General features: G+C 30.4%; 1 protein-coding gene across 2 annotated transcripts in view; it reads left to right on the top strand.

The window, feature by feature from the left end:
- The first annotated feature begins 89 nt into the window (after positions 1-89).
- The window catches only part of LOC134687319 (uncharacterized), a 70002-nt gene continuing 54860 nt past the window's right edge, over positions 90-15231 (top strand). Inside the window, exons 1-2 of one of the 2 annotated variants that reach the window (XM_063547521.1) lie at positions 90-196; positions 6006-6216. The gene's annotated coding sequence lies outside the window, so the exon portion shown is untranslated. Of the gene's footprint in view, positions 197-3778; positions 3886-6005; positions 6217-15231 lie in introns of those variants that run through there. The other variant, XM_063547520.1, reaches the window with a different exon arrangement.

Genomic DNA, 15231 nt, shown 5'->3' with positions numbered 1-15231 from the left:
TCGATATCTCGAAGAGTTTCATTGGAAGTTCAAAAAGGTAGACCAATCAAATTTTCCTTTCTATATATTTCGACAAAAATAGAATAGCGGGAAAGGGGAGGCAACTGGAAGAAAACAACATCAGCAGCCTGCAGGTTGTGAAACTGAAAGGACTTTTATTACTTCCTGATCACCCATAAGAGAATACATTACTTAAGTATGGTTTGAAAATTAAAAGATAAAGTGCAAACTTTAAAGGAAAAAAGGGGGGAGGATACCAGTCTAGAGTTCTACCTTTACATTCACTGAATGTTGAACCAAGTCCAAGTTCACTTAAAATTTAAATACAAATCCTTGTGTTTACTAAAATACAAGTCTATGGCTTATGTCCTTTAACCCAGACAAATGTGAAATCATCCACATAACAAGAAAACATAAACCAATCATCTATAAATACACACTACATAATCATATTTTAAAATCAACAAACAAAGCAAACTATCTTGGTGTTTCCATCACAAACGATCTGACATGGAATTCTCATATAAATGACATCACGAACAAAGCAAATGCATCACTGAGATTTATTAAAAGAAACGTCAAAACTAACAACATAAAAACAAAAGAACTGGCTTACAAAACATACGTAAGACCAAAAATTGAATACTATAGTGTCGTCTGGGACCCCTGGCAGAAACAACAAATACATAAAATTGAAATGGTACAGAGAAGAGCTGCCAGGTATACACTCAACCAATACAGCTATCAAAGCAGTGTAACAGCCATGCTTGAACATCTAAGATGGCCAACATTACAACAAAGAAGAAATCTTGCATCGGTCACCATGCTATATAAAATTCAACACCAATTAGTCTCCATCCCAGTAAATACATACCTAATACCATCCAAAGAACATAAATTTATACAGCCATTCTCTCCCACAAACTATCATTTATATTCATTTTTTCCTAGAACAATAAGGTTGTGGAATTCCCTAACATACCAAGTAGCCTGTAGCCCAGACTTAGAAGCTTTTAAGTCTGGTGCAAAACCACATATGTATTGCTAAATCAAACCATGTTTTTATCTATATACAAAAATTTAAAAAAAAAAGTTTTTTTCTTGAAATTATTGTAAATATGTTTAGTTTTAATTTGTTTCCCTAGTATGTGCCTTCTTGTAATCTTCAACATATTGAAGTTAAGAAGTATTATGTAGATGTAGATAGATGTAGATGTCTATGTTAATTTGTACATATCTTGTCGGACTAAAAATAAAATATTTTTCTTGCTAGGTAAAGTGCAATCTTGAAGATAACATGAATGTGACCAGCTGGTGACTAGTCCAAATAATTATGACGTCTTGAAAGGCTATTATATTTTTTTTCTTTGACGCTTTTAAAAAGCTAGTCCAAATAATTATGATGTCTTGAAAGGCTATTATATTTTTTTTCTTTGACGTGGCATTGAACAAGGAAACACTTGAAATAAAAATTGTGAACACGTTGCACGGAAAATAAAAATCTGACAAAACGAAGCACGAGAAATTAGATGGTAAATTTTAATGTAAAAAGTTAAGTAATCTATTAAACAGCTGTTCTTGGAGATCATCTAGTCATTATATAATGGATATTATGACCCTGCAGTCACCTATTAGGTTCGCTATAGTTGCAACTGATTTGAGAGAAAATATTATTCATAATAATTAATTTGGTAGCCATTTTAAATATTCTGGGAACTCATAATTTAAAACAATCTACGAACTGACTTTGAATTTAGTCCTGGTTTACTTTTTAATCAAATGCGTGAAAAGCACCAGAAATTAAGAGTACTGACATGAAACACGAAAAAAAAATAAAGGAAAACATGAGGCCTGCACGTCGCATAAACACAAAAACATGAGGCCCGCATGTCAAACAAACACGAAAAAACGAGAAATAAAACGTCAAAACACGAAAACATGTGAAATAAAAAGGCCAAAAACGTTGCACGAAAATAACCCTTTACCACCCACTTTTAAAGCAGGGTCTTATTTTATTTTATTTTTATTTTTTTGAGGGGGGGTGAGATTTGTCTAGGGATTTGAATAGTAAATTTACTATCCAAATCCTTGATGCATATTAAACAATTTTTTGTATTACAAATTTTTGATGAGTGGATTGGCATTAGTAAGAAATTAAATAAGTAATTAAAGTTCTAGTGATGAATTTGGACTTCTTTAAATATTAACTATTTAATTAGAATTTAAATTATTCCTCAACCAAAAGTGACCCATAAATTGTAGGATTGTTATCAGTTTAGTTTAAGAACAAGTATGAATTCAGATGGGCTAAAAAAGGATTGAATTTCCTTACATATGAATACTTAAAAGATTCTACTAGCTAAGGTATTGTTCAGATACATTTTTTTTTAATAATTTGATAATTTTGATGGAATGGAAAAAAAATAAAAAAAATAAGTGCTGTGAGCCACAGCTGATACAAAAAAAAAGTTACAAAGCCTTCATTCAAATAAATTTTTCTCTACTTTCTGGTTGCTATTTGCTTGAATCTGCGTCTGTAGAACCATTAATGCATTATACTTTCATCCACCTATTGTACCTGCTGGACAACGGTCTATTTAACCTTTTTATTATTTTGTTTCATTAGCTGCATTGTATTGAACAGTGTCAAGAAACAAAACTAGTAAATATTATATTACAATGTACCCTTAATAGATATTAGAAGATGTGGTATGAGTGGCAAATTGAGACAATTCTCTAATCACATTAAAAAGTAAACAATTACATACATAATTGCATCATGTGAACTGAAAAAGTAAATGAATATAATTTCTATGCTATATAATACTACTTAGTAAGTAGTTACTTGCACAGGTTGTGGATTTCCTTCATAAATGGGTTCAATCAGAAGTCTAAATTGGGATCTCCTCATTTGACAGCATCGTATCAAAGTGCAAAGTGGAAGGGGGGGATGGGGGGAATTCAGTAGATTTATGTAAACAAAATATGTTGTTGAGATTTTGATGGTGATAATGGGTGCTGACAAGACTCCAATTCATTGAAATCATTTATCTCTTGAATTTTGCCTAAAATTCTTGTCTGCAATTAGCAGGATTTGAAAGGACTAGATTTTTATAAGAGCATAGCATTTGCCTAAATATTTGTATTGCATTTATAAATTTTAAAATCGTTTATGCTGGACAGACACCCAAATTTTAAGATTTTCTGTATTCCCACAAGCACCCATGCAATTATCCTAATGACTAGAAACTAAACATTTTATTTGTATATATAAGCTTGCAAGATTTTTCAAGAAAATGGAATCATAATTCATACAGTTCTAAAGATTTATTGTAAAATTACTGGTTTCTGCCACCTGATGGTATTGCTTGATGCAAGGGATGTCATTCAAATATAAAACAAAATTATTAAAAAATATTTGGATTATCCCCCTTTATCATGTTTTTTTTTAAATTTCGGAGCAATTTGCATTGAAAATGATCTGTAAAAAAAATAAAAATCAATGCATGTATTTTGAGATTAAATGAGAAAATTCATTGCATTTTCAGTGTACATATTTTCAATATATTTCCACCAGGCACAAAACTACAAACCATTTCACATACAGTGATCCCATAAAAAAAAAGAAAATCTATGAAAAAAGGGAGTAGTTACAAAAGTTGGTCAGCATTTAATCACAAAAGACAAGATCACCAAATTATAAATTTGACAATTTCATTCAGATTCTGAAATTGTTAATGAGATGAAAATAATTTTACAACTCCCAAGGTAATGAAGGTAAAATCAAGAAGGGAAAGTCCTTAAAAACAGACTAAATTGAATGATATCAACCAACAACCAAGGGAAAGAGTGAAAAGCAACTTTCATATTCCTGACTCAGCACAGGTGTAACAGTTGTTTCCAATGAAAATGGTGGGTAAAACCTGGATTAATGAATTAATATCTTACAAGCAAACCTTCTACTTGTATGAAAGTTGTAGTGAAAATATTGGGTGACCAACACAAACAGACATAATAGGTTGATGTAACAATAATATAAATCATGTAAATCAAACAGTCAAAACTGTGTGCATTCTAATTCATTGCGAACATACAACACAACTTACTAGAAATTCATAAAAAAAAATATGTGAGTAAATTGTAGATTCCAATAAAAAAAAGTAACTAGTTGTAAGTAAATCTGACATTTTTAATTTTTTTCATAGCATATAAACTATTGAATAAACACCTAGATGCCATGAACAAATTATCATATTGAATATTGTTTTATATATTTAAAATGAGTGGCTGTGATTGTCAATGTCAAATGTTTTAATCTGTGCATGTACTGTAAATTCAGAAATTATTGCGATGTTTTTATCAGTGCAAAAAATGTGACCAGGTTATAATAGCTATAATTTAAACTCGCATTTTAATATTTTTTATGCCCCACCTGTCCGTCTGTTTGTTCGTCTGTCCGTTCATTCGTCCGTCCATTTGTTCGTTCTTCCGTCCATTCGTTCGTCCATCTGTCCCGCTTCAGGTTAAAGTTTTTGGTCAAGGTAGTTTTTGATGAAGTTGAAGTCCAATCAACTTGAAACTTAGTCCACATGTTCCCTGTGATATTATCTTTCTAATTTTAATGCCTAATTATATTTTTAACCCAATTTCACGGTCCATTGAACATGGAAAATTATAGTGCTAGTGGGGCATCCGTGTACTTTGGACACATTCTTGTTTTTGCATGAATTAAATAGGATTTTTAAAATGACAAAATCACAGTAATTTCTGAATTTACAGTATATAATGTAGACAGATGAAAATCTTAATGCATCAGATGCTATAATTTTAAGATTTAAACCAACCTGTAAACATGGTAAAAATATGCAATCATTGCAAACTACTGTGAGATGACATAATATTAATTTAATTCAGAGTAGTTAGATTCTACACAAGAGAGAACTTAAATTATGGAATATCTTATTTGATATTAGAAGATATTTGGAAATTGTATGTCTCTCATTTGTTCAATCACAATACAGGTTATAAATGTGGCGCCAGTAACACCAGTCTTCCCCCTTTTTACACCACAGGGCAAAGATTACATTTAAAACAAAATCTCAGGTCACCAGGAAATTTCAAAGCAAGATTTTTTATGTACAGTAAATGTACATGTATGTACACTGACTTGAGTCTATGTTTTGATTATTTTGAAAGGTCACAGGTCCTTTTGAATGAGATGGAGGTTATATGGATCGAGCCCACCAAAATCTGTTCAGATGATGATAACAATGACGACATCATTTAGTTCAATAAAAAACTAACTAAATGCATGTTAAAAGTGTCTCTGTAGTTATTTTCAACTTACATCATGAATGAGCAATTTACATTTAACAGGCTATTATTTGAACTTGGAATTATTTTTAATTATGGAATTTGCTTGATTTCTTGTGTTTAAAATTTATAATAAATTTCATGTTTATTTGGTATTATAATCTTTTGAGTGGTTAATAACACTTTCCATACAATGTATTTTGGTTAGATAGTGATGTGCGCGGCACAGTACATTCTATTGAAAATATACTATTTTCTTTGTAATAGAAAGTGTTGTGCACAGCACAGAACATTTCAGTACAGAATAAACATGGAATTTATCAAAAAAAATCAATCATAAGAAATCAAACAAATTCCATAATTAAGAATAATTCCAAGTTCAAATAATAGCTTGTTATTTGCAGAATTACTAAAAACGGACCCTAATGTTTTATTTCTTTTTTCAAATGCATTCATTTTGATTATAATGTCATATAATATTTGTCATTCATTGCAATGATTAAAGTTTAAAAATACGAAATTATCTGATAATTGGTTCAGACTTTGTGACATTTTTCATTAAATGTAATTAAAAAAAGTAATCAGTAATTTTGGTGTGACGTTTTTCTGTGAATTACCAGATAATTACAGATAAATTATATATAATTCAGTATAAGCATCAATTATTAATACTAATAATTCATATTTTACAGAAATTGATCTAAAAACTATTATCCAGATATAAACAGAACAACTGACACAATGCTTGAACAGTGTGATTAAAATAATGATCAGATAATCAATGTATTGACCTGACCACCCCTCTGATGCCATAATGGAACAGTCCATTTGTTACAGCAACTTGCCTTATGGATAGAGCATCATCAATGACATAAACTAGAAGATGTTACTGATGAAAGCAAGGTAGGAAAATTCCAATATTATCTTGTGTATTGAAACACCTGTGGTTACATTATCTTTACAAATCTAATTGGATAATCACTTGATCTTGTAATTGATAGTTTATGTATTGGTGATCAATTTCCTGTGCATGTTTAGTCATTAAAATGTAATTGACAACTTTTCATGCTGGAATTAATTACTGAAGGTACAGTACAAGAGAGTAATTGGCAACATAATGCAACTATTAATGAATATTAATGTTGGAAATATGCCTTGGGTGTGATAAAAATACACAAGATATTTTCGGAAGATGTTTTCTGAACATCAATATAAAAGTTTTTAAAAATGTTTTTAACTCTTGAACTAATAAAATAATTAAAGTCAATCAACGAAGTAACGAGATATATTTCAGATAAAACAGATACTGACATAGCTTTATTTTTGCAAGTTGATTAAGAAAAGATATAAAAAACACATGCTGTGTAAAAAACAGATGCATTATATAGATTTTAAATAACAGTAATAAGTGTTATTGATTGATAGTTTTAAGAGAATTTTTTGACATTATATAATACAACCTGATGCAAAAGTTATTTTTTGAATGCTAAGTCTCATAGTAAAAATTGATTGCAAGCCTGGTATTTAATTCACAGAAAATGATTTTAATTGTCATGGGATCAGAATTGTAATCAATATCACATAATTATATATTTTATAATTACTTTGACTTCTTAGTGTTTGTCACCTCCATTGCAGATCTAGAATTTATTCAATACTGTTAAGGTAGGGCAAGGAAGTGTTAATTTCTTCCTTCAATTGTTATGAATGTCACAATATTTAGGCAAAAGTGAAATATATACAGTGCCCTTTTAAAGAGACAGTTTCTTCTCTGGTGGAAAATTGTATCATTGATGATCATACAATAGCATTGTTTCTCCTTCTTCTTGTAATATATATTTGATAGTGCATTTATAATGTCCTCTATATTATTGCAGCCGTTTAGATATCATGGATATGGACAATTTGAAAAAAAATATTTTGTTTTTTAGTGAGCACATATTCACTTACCAATGTGTTGCTTAGTGTTTATATAGTGATAGTGATTATTTCTTTAATTGAGGGTAAAAAAGGGGGGGGCCTCAGAACAAAGATTCAATGGTAAAAAGTATTTGTTTAGAGGAGAACATTATGAAGAAGAGAATTTAGTCGCTAGATGGTGAACTTAGCTTGAGCAGTCATATTACCTTATAGTAGATAACTTTGGCATATAATATGTATAATTTCAAATCCTCGTCTGAAATTGACATTTGATCAATAATCATCAGATTGTTGAAGTGGAATAACAAAGGATGGTGTTCTGTTCAGATGTATATCTTTACACCCTTTGAAACACTTTCAGAAATAAATCTATCTATAGAAATTAGATTTATCATTAGAAATTAGATTTATTTTTAGAAATAAGAATTATTTTTAGAAATTAGAAATTAGATTTTTTATTTTCTTTCACAAACATAACCAGAGTCTAGAATTAACCAACTACTATTAACTCAGAAATAATTGCAGCATTTATTGTTGCAATTTTTGAAAAATTGTCAAAACTGCAAGATAAGTTATTACATGTATTCAGATATTAGATATATCTGCATACAGATATATACCTGTATGTATCAAATTTAGAATGCAAGTTCTTATTATTGCAATTCTCACCCCTTGCATAATTCCCAATAATAAAAGCTGCAAGATAATTTCTGAATTTACAGTACTTTACAAGGTGGTGTCTTTTCTCTTGGTTTTGAAAACTTATAATAATTTCAATTAATAAACATTCTTACTGTAAGTATATCTGTAGAGTTAATTACATTGCACTGAAATTCTTTTCTATAGAGCATTAAAAGTTAAATTGATTTAATTGGAATTTGTTATAAACAGATAACAAAACCTTTTACATGTTATCACAATGGAGAAATTAAAAGCAGCATAAATTTATCATTGGCAGATCCAGAATTTTTCATAAGTGGCCCACTGACTGCCTAAGAGGGGGCCTGATTTCGTCAGGCTCCAGTGATTCACTATATGAGCAACCAAATTTTTTTCTTAAAATCCGCCTCTGTTTATATTGCAAACATGTTTAACCCTGCCACATTATACATGTACATGTACATGTCCCAAGTCAGGATCCTGTATTTCACTTTCAGCGGTTGTCATTTGTTGCTGTATATCATATTTGAATAAGTCAAATTTACAAAAATCAATATTATTAGTGTATCGATTGGTATATGATGTATTGTATGTTTAATAACATTTGGCTATCACACATAAAACACATTCAAAGAATAGATGGCAAAATAAATAGATTATGTGTTATAAGTAGTTGAGACAGAAACATTTAGAAGTACAATGTAGCTGATTTAACAAATATATAAATCTAGGTTACTGGGGATTAGGGCAGCTTTACCAGGGTACCATCACAGGTCACAATGACCTTATTGGTGCTAAGCACATTTTTGTGGTTATAGTGTTAAGTACCGAAATATTTGAAATGATATAAATTTTGATAGGTTACCTACAAAACAATTTATTGAATAAGAGAAACCCTCACATGATTAGTTAGCAGAAGAATTGAACATATTTAGGGTAAATTTCAATATCCAAAAGCAATTATTTTGATGTATTTAATGGGATATAGAAATAGCCTCTAACATCAATAACATTTAGAGATTATACTGGTATTTACAGGCAGTAATGGAATCTCTGGTCTTATTATTTACAATAATTAGCCAATTAATATTATCAGATAGCAATCAGATGGAAAAAAATTGCTTAATTGGGACCACAGAGATTACATAGGATCGGCAAAGTGCCGAGAACCAATATTTGAACATTGTCACTATAATAAGGGTGTATAATTTTGGATGCTAATGGACAATTTGTCCCTGGTAGTAGTTAGTACGAGACAAATGAGTTGTTTGTTATGCATTATTCTCTAGATATTAGATCTGATAATGGGACTTAAGTAGCTATTGGTAATGATAGTGTATGGCAAAGATGGATATACACTTGTAGGAACCCAGTCGTCTACCGTACTTATCAATCAAGGCTTATGATAGTATGGATTAACATTAATGTACATCTCTCATTATGATGGTAACAGAAAAGTGTTAGAGCATCAACAGATGTATTTGCAACTAATATTTATATACTTAATTCTACACCAGTGTCCATTTTAATATTGGTTTTACCTTGGCTATTACAGTCAATCCTGCTATAAAAGAGAGGCAAAATATACCAAAAGGAAATTCCAACTCGCAAGTCAAAAATAAACTGTCAGAAAATGCCATGTAGCAAAAAAACAAACAAAAAAACATAACAGACAAACAATAGAATACAAAACACAACAGAAAACTAAAGACTGAGCAACACAAACTGGAGATGATTGCTGGCACATGTGGCACCGTTGTGTCGCTAATGTTAGTTCAAACCCTGAAATAAGTCAAAATCGGTAGGTCATATTAGGGGAAAAGGGGAGGGAATTTACAGTAATTACCACCTTTTGAAACAAATCTGTTTTCATGTTGTGTTTCAATGATGAAATTCTGCTGGTCTTCACTATTTTTATTGCAAAACACACAAATTGTGTTGTCCTTTGCACAATCTTAATGGTCAAAAGACTCAAAAACCTTTGGACCGGACCATCTCTTATGCAAACACTGTGAGGTCACCTCTTTTAAGCAAAAACCTGTCTTGTGAGGTCACCTCTCTAATAAGGTCAGTTTTCTCTGGCCCAAGGGTAACCTTAATTGATATGGAGGTTTGACTGTACAATCAAAGGCAGCATGAGAACCCCATCCCCTTGCAATTCCAATTGGCATTTTGTATACTGTGGATTCATTATTATTCGTTGGATACCAATTTTTGTGGACTTCATGGGCACATGCAGTCAAACCACAAAATTAAATATTCAACGAATGATAATTTTTCTATAGGGATTTGTATGCAGACTTCAGCAAAACCACGAAATTAAATATCCAAGAATATGCAAGTTTTTCTTAATCCTCAAAAATTGGTACCCACGAAAAATAAATTAATCCATAGTATGTTTATATGTTTTAATATGGAGATGAACCTGAAACTTAACATGTTGTTTTTTACCTTACAAATTGTATGGAATTTGCTCATTGTTTTAGACTCTATACTCTACTTTGACCTTTAGTTGTTTACATCATTAGTAACTTAAATCTGTCTTGTAATTCATGGTCTTGTCAAACTTACTGTAAGATCAGGAATTAATGAGTTCATTCAGATATGAAAATCGTTTAAAGTAGACTGAAATTCAATATTTATCAGGTTTATGAACACAACTTAAATAGATTTTTTATCGAGTTAAGTTTTGAATAAAGCAGTTATAACTCCGTTTCATTGTAATTTTCTTTGGTAAAAACAATTGGATTTATTTCTCAGGCGAATTTTTGTCTTGTCAGCAATTTTTCAAATGTGGCAGAGTGCAATTACAATTTAGAAAACAGCTCATGTCATGAGTTTAATATTGTTTAAAGCTTTATATCATATCATATATATATATGCCTTTTGGTCTGGTCAGGCTGCCATTATTTTGTCTCCCAGTGTGAATATAAAGATAAGAAAATGTGGTAAGATTACCAGTAACTTGACGCCTATCCACATTAGAGACCAAATGACACAGAAATAACAAGAATAGGTCACAATGTACAGCTTTCATCAATGAGTAAAACCCATACTATAAAGTCTGCTAAAAAAGTCAATGAAAAAACATTTATTATTAAAACGAAAAAGAACGGCCTGATTTATATACTCATTTTCATAGTTCATTAGTGTCTGCTTTAAAAACTTTATAATTTTTTTTTTGGTGATTTTTTTCAGTCATAATGAGTAACCTTATTATACAAAACTAGTTATCTAATCTATGAAATGAAGAGATGGGCTTTTTTTTTTAATCATAGCAGTAAATTTTTATTGACCTTTTAAATATGTGAAATAAAATAAAGTTAGACTGAGACAGAAAATGAGTATTCCCGTCACTCACTCTGACCTTTCCAAATGATAATAATAGTAAGACCAAAATGTTGAAATTTGACTTTTTCCCATTTTATAAAACACGTATAAAATTGAAACAGTTATCAAAATTTACATATACATGTATTTGCTATCTTATTGGCTTCAAATCTTGAATTTAAAGTACTTTAATCCATTGAGAATAATTAGCAATGCTTTGGTATAATATTTATGAATACTTTGGTGTAATTTAACTGTTAGAATAATCATTCCCCACATGTATATCATTGAGTATTACATCACGGAATGCTGCTATTGTTTTTATGTTTACTGTTTTCAGCATGTGGTAAATGTTTCAAAGCTAAATGGTATTACACGAAAAGCTTATGCAATTGTATCAGAAACTGCAACTAACATTTTGTTTGCAATCGGAAAACAGGTTTTTTTTTGGGCCTGTTGCTGTAACGTCAGTACGTAAGCTTTTAATTACTAGATCATGTGTTGTATTGCTGTTTTACCTTTAAACTTATTGAACGTTGTCTTTAAAATTCTTGTACTAAGTTCAAATTAATATTCTGTGATATTAATTATTATCAATTCAAAAGTTGGAGGTCTACATGTTTGAAGAAGGTTTTGTTATCTGATATACATATGGTCATGTGACTCTCCCTCATGTATCTTTCGTCCCTCTTTTAGTGAAAGTTTTATATATAGCTATGTATAAGAGAGCTCAGACAACCAATGAACAACATGCTCGTGACTTAGGACAGATGCATACAAAGGCAGTGACGCCAACCTTCACCCTTACCTGAAACAGTGTAGTGTATAAAGACACACTTTAAAATATATCAATTGAAATTATGTTATTTGGAAATCATTGAAACCATAGATAAATAGAGCTGAGAATTATCAGTTAAAGTAAAAATATATATATAATTTACCAGTGATGAGCTCTAACTATCTATACTTATCAAAATTAATGACAGTATAATATCTATATATCTTCAGCTGGCTTGTGTTAACACCTACTTAAATAGTCAGAATTAGTACATGCTGGAAAATATTGCAACATGTTCTTATTTATCTTCTGGTCATGTGATGTCATGTTATATAAATCCAATACTTTGCTTTGAGATTTTCTGAAATTTTGGTATTAGCAAGCTACTGTTATATCCAACAGAAAAAAAGAGGAAAAGGGGGGGGGGGGGATAGGAATTCCTATTTCCACAAAAATGTTGTCTTGTGACATTAATATACATGTGTAACTTCTTCGTATTATGATTAATTTCAAAGGAACAAAAGACATATTTAAGATGACCAACTTAAGAAACATTATGACACTATTCTGAATTCGATTATTTGGGTTTTTTGAAATCTCATGTTAATTGGATTAAATAAATGACTACTTTGATATACCCCAGTACAGAATTATGTTTTAGAGCTCTTCTATAAAAGCATGTAAAACAAAACTTTGATTGACTTGCTTGCTATTTTTGCATCCAAACATCCAACCAAACATAGCAAGCAAGTTCAACTTGATGAATGATTTACTTTGCATGCTTTAATTAGAAGAACTGTAACCAAAATTCATAGAATTGTTTAAATTCAACAGAAATTTCTGAGGTGGAATATAAGTATCCAACTTTATAACAAATGTTTTGATAGCTTGAAATTGTGGCAATACAATAAATCAAATTGAACTATTTTTGTTTGCATTAAAATTGTTTGGGTTTAGTGTAGTTGCAATATATAATGTTAATATAAATAAACTCATCTTATTATTGAAGGAATAAGATGCAATTTGAACCGGTAGCCCGTAGGCCAGTCTCTGTAGTACGACCCTATGACTACCCCTTTCTAAATGATAATAAAAAAGAATCCACTCTTTCTTTACTTTTTACATACATAAAAATAACAATGCACTGACTATATTTTAGCACCATCACCAATTAAAATCTTCTATGTTGCATGGCATGTTAACAATATTACTAAATAATTATAAAAGTATGTATAGACCTAGGAGTTTTTTAGCACCTCAGATATACTGTTTATTTTTTTTTCTCCACAATTAAGAAATATTTGCTGCCATTATGTTAGACTTTTGATATTTTGTCAGTAAAGTAAATATTTCTGTAAATTTGCGTTCATTGTCAAAATATATTCAGAGAAATCAAACACAAGAAGTAAAAGGGTTGCATGTTTATTATAGTTTAAGGCTGGTTGCAGGACTGGCTTGATTCAATGGTGTGTAGCAATGTCCATTATTGTGCTAATATATATGCCCCATTTAAGGCCATTATGTTTTTTGGTCTGTGCATCTGTTTGTTTGTCTGTTTGTCCATTCATCCGTCTGTTAGTCCCTCTTGGCCCGCTACAGATTAAAGTTTTAGGTCAAGTAGTTTTAAAAAAAACAATCAACTTGAAATTTAGTTCTAATGTACGTTAATAGATTTATTTGCAGAGAGATTTGTAAAAAGAGATGTTGATTATTTATCACTTTTATCATGATAGGATGCTGTGTCATATTTAGTGTATTCCAACTATTACCTCACTAAGATGTTCATAGCATATTAAATCAATTACCTTTTTGATTGAAAAACTATATAGTACAAAAAGTTTTACTCTTCCCAGTAGAGTATGAATCTTTACTGCTGTTTCAGGTTTCACATTATTTGTTACATGATGAAACAAGTGAGATATGCGGAAATTAAACAGCAATGATATTATATAACCCAGAACCTTAAAACAGTACTATAAACAATTAGCACAAGCCTGTTTTTCTAGCAATTGAATACAAATTATGAAAAAACTTGCTTCAAAGAGAACAAAAATAAGTTAATTATTCTTCATATAATAACTTGAGCATAGCTAAAAGCTGATAGATCAGTCTAAATTCTCCTTAAAGATAAAAACAACAAATTCATCAAAATTGATTTCCTGTATAAATAAAATACATTATCTGTTTTTATGAGTTGCATCTCTTGATTAAAGAAGTAAGAACATATGGTACCGGTACTATCTATCTCAACTTGATTCTGTGATGTACATAGGCAATTACTGTACTGTATGTCTTACACAGTGTTCTCAAAGTAAGTTATACTGTTCGATCAAAATTAATTATTATTCTGACAGTAATTCTGTTGTTGTTTGGTGTATTTTTCTTTGTCATAGACATTAATTTTGCAGCTATATATAAAAAAAAACTTGCAACCTGTCGTATTCTTGTTATAATTTTCATTATGCTCTGCCACTAGGCCAAGGGTGCATTAAAAGGTTTATCCTTGTCTGTATTTGAGTTCATCTTTTTTTTTTTTGGATTGCATCACTTTTATGGTTCTTGAGCCATGTCTCTTTATAAAGAAAAAGATTGTCAAGTGTGTTGTTCCCCCTTAGTTCTAACTTTACTTTATGCAACTAATTTACAATTCTCATACATAATATAACCACCAAACACAGATCAAGTTCAAGCTTGGGTGGTGTCAGTTCATTGTTCACCCTTTATAAACAATTTACAAGCAATGGCATCTTTTGCATGAACATTCTTCCTATATTTTTTTTTGAAGGGGGATGGTGGGATTTTTGTATAGATTTCGTTTTTTGGATCTGTGTGTCTGTTCATCTGTTTATCCGTCTGTTTGTCTGTCTGTCTGCCCTGTTTCAGGTTAAAGTTTTTAGTTGAAGTTTTTTATCAAGATAGTTTTTCATGAAGTTGAAGTCCAACCAACTTCAAACTAAATAGTGATCATGTTACCTTTGATCTTTCTATTAATACTAATGCCAAATTAGAGTTTTGACCCAAATATCTTGGTCCACTGAACATAGAAAATAAAAGTGTGAGTGGAGCATCCTGTACTATGGATATAGGAAGATGTGGTATGAGTTCCAATGATTCAACTCTCCATCCAAATTTGTTTTATTCTGCTAGAAATGTGTATTCTGTGTAACTAAATATTAATTTTGACTGCATGATGTGTTTTAAAACTGTTTTTCTCTGTACTTACAGTAACA

Source organism: Mytilus trossulus, chromosome 10 (genome assembly GCF_036588685.1).
Source record: "Mytilus trossulus isolate FHL-02 chromosome 10, PNRI_Mtr1.1.1.hap1, whole genome shotgun sequence".
Classification (NCBI taxonomy): Eukaryota; Metazoa; Mollusca; class Bivalvia; order Mytilida; family Mytilidae; genus Mytilus; species Mytilus trossulus.
The sequence above is the reverse complement of the archived record's forward strand: the minus strand, read 5'-3'. Positions and strand labels throughout refer to the sequence as shown.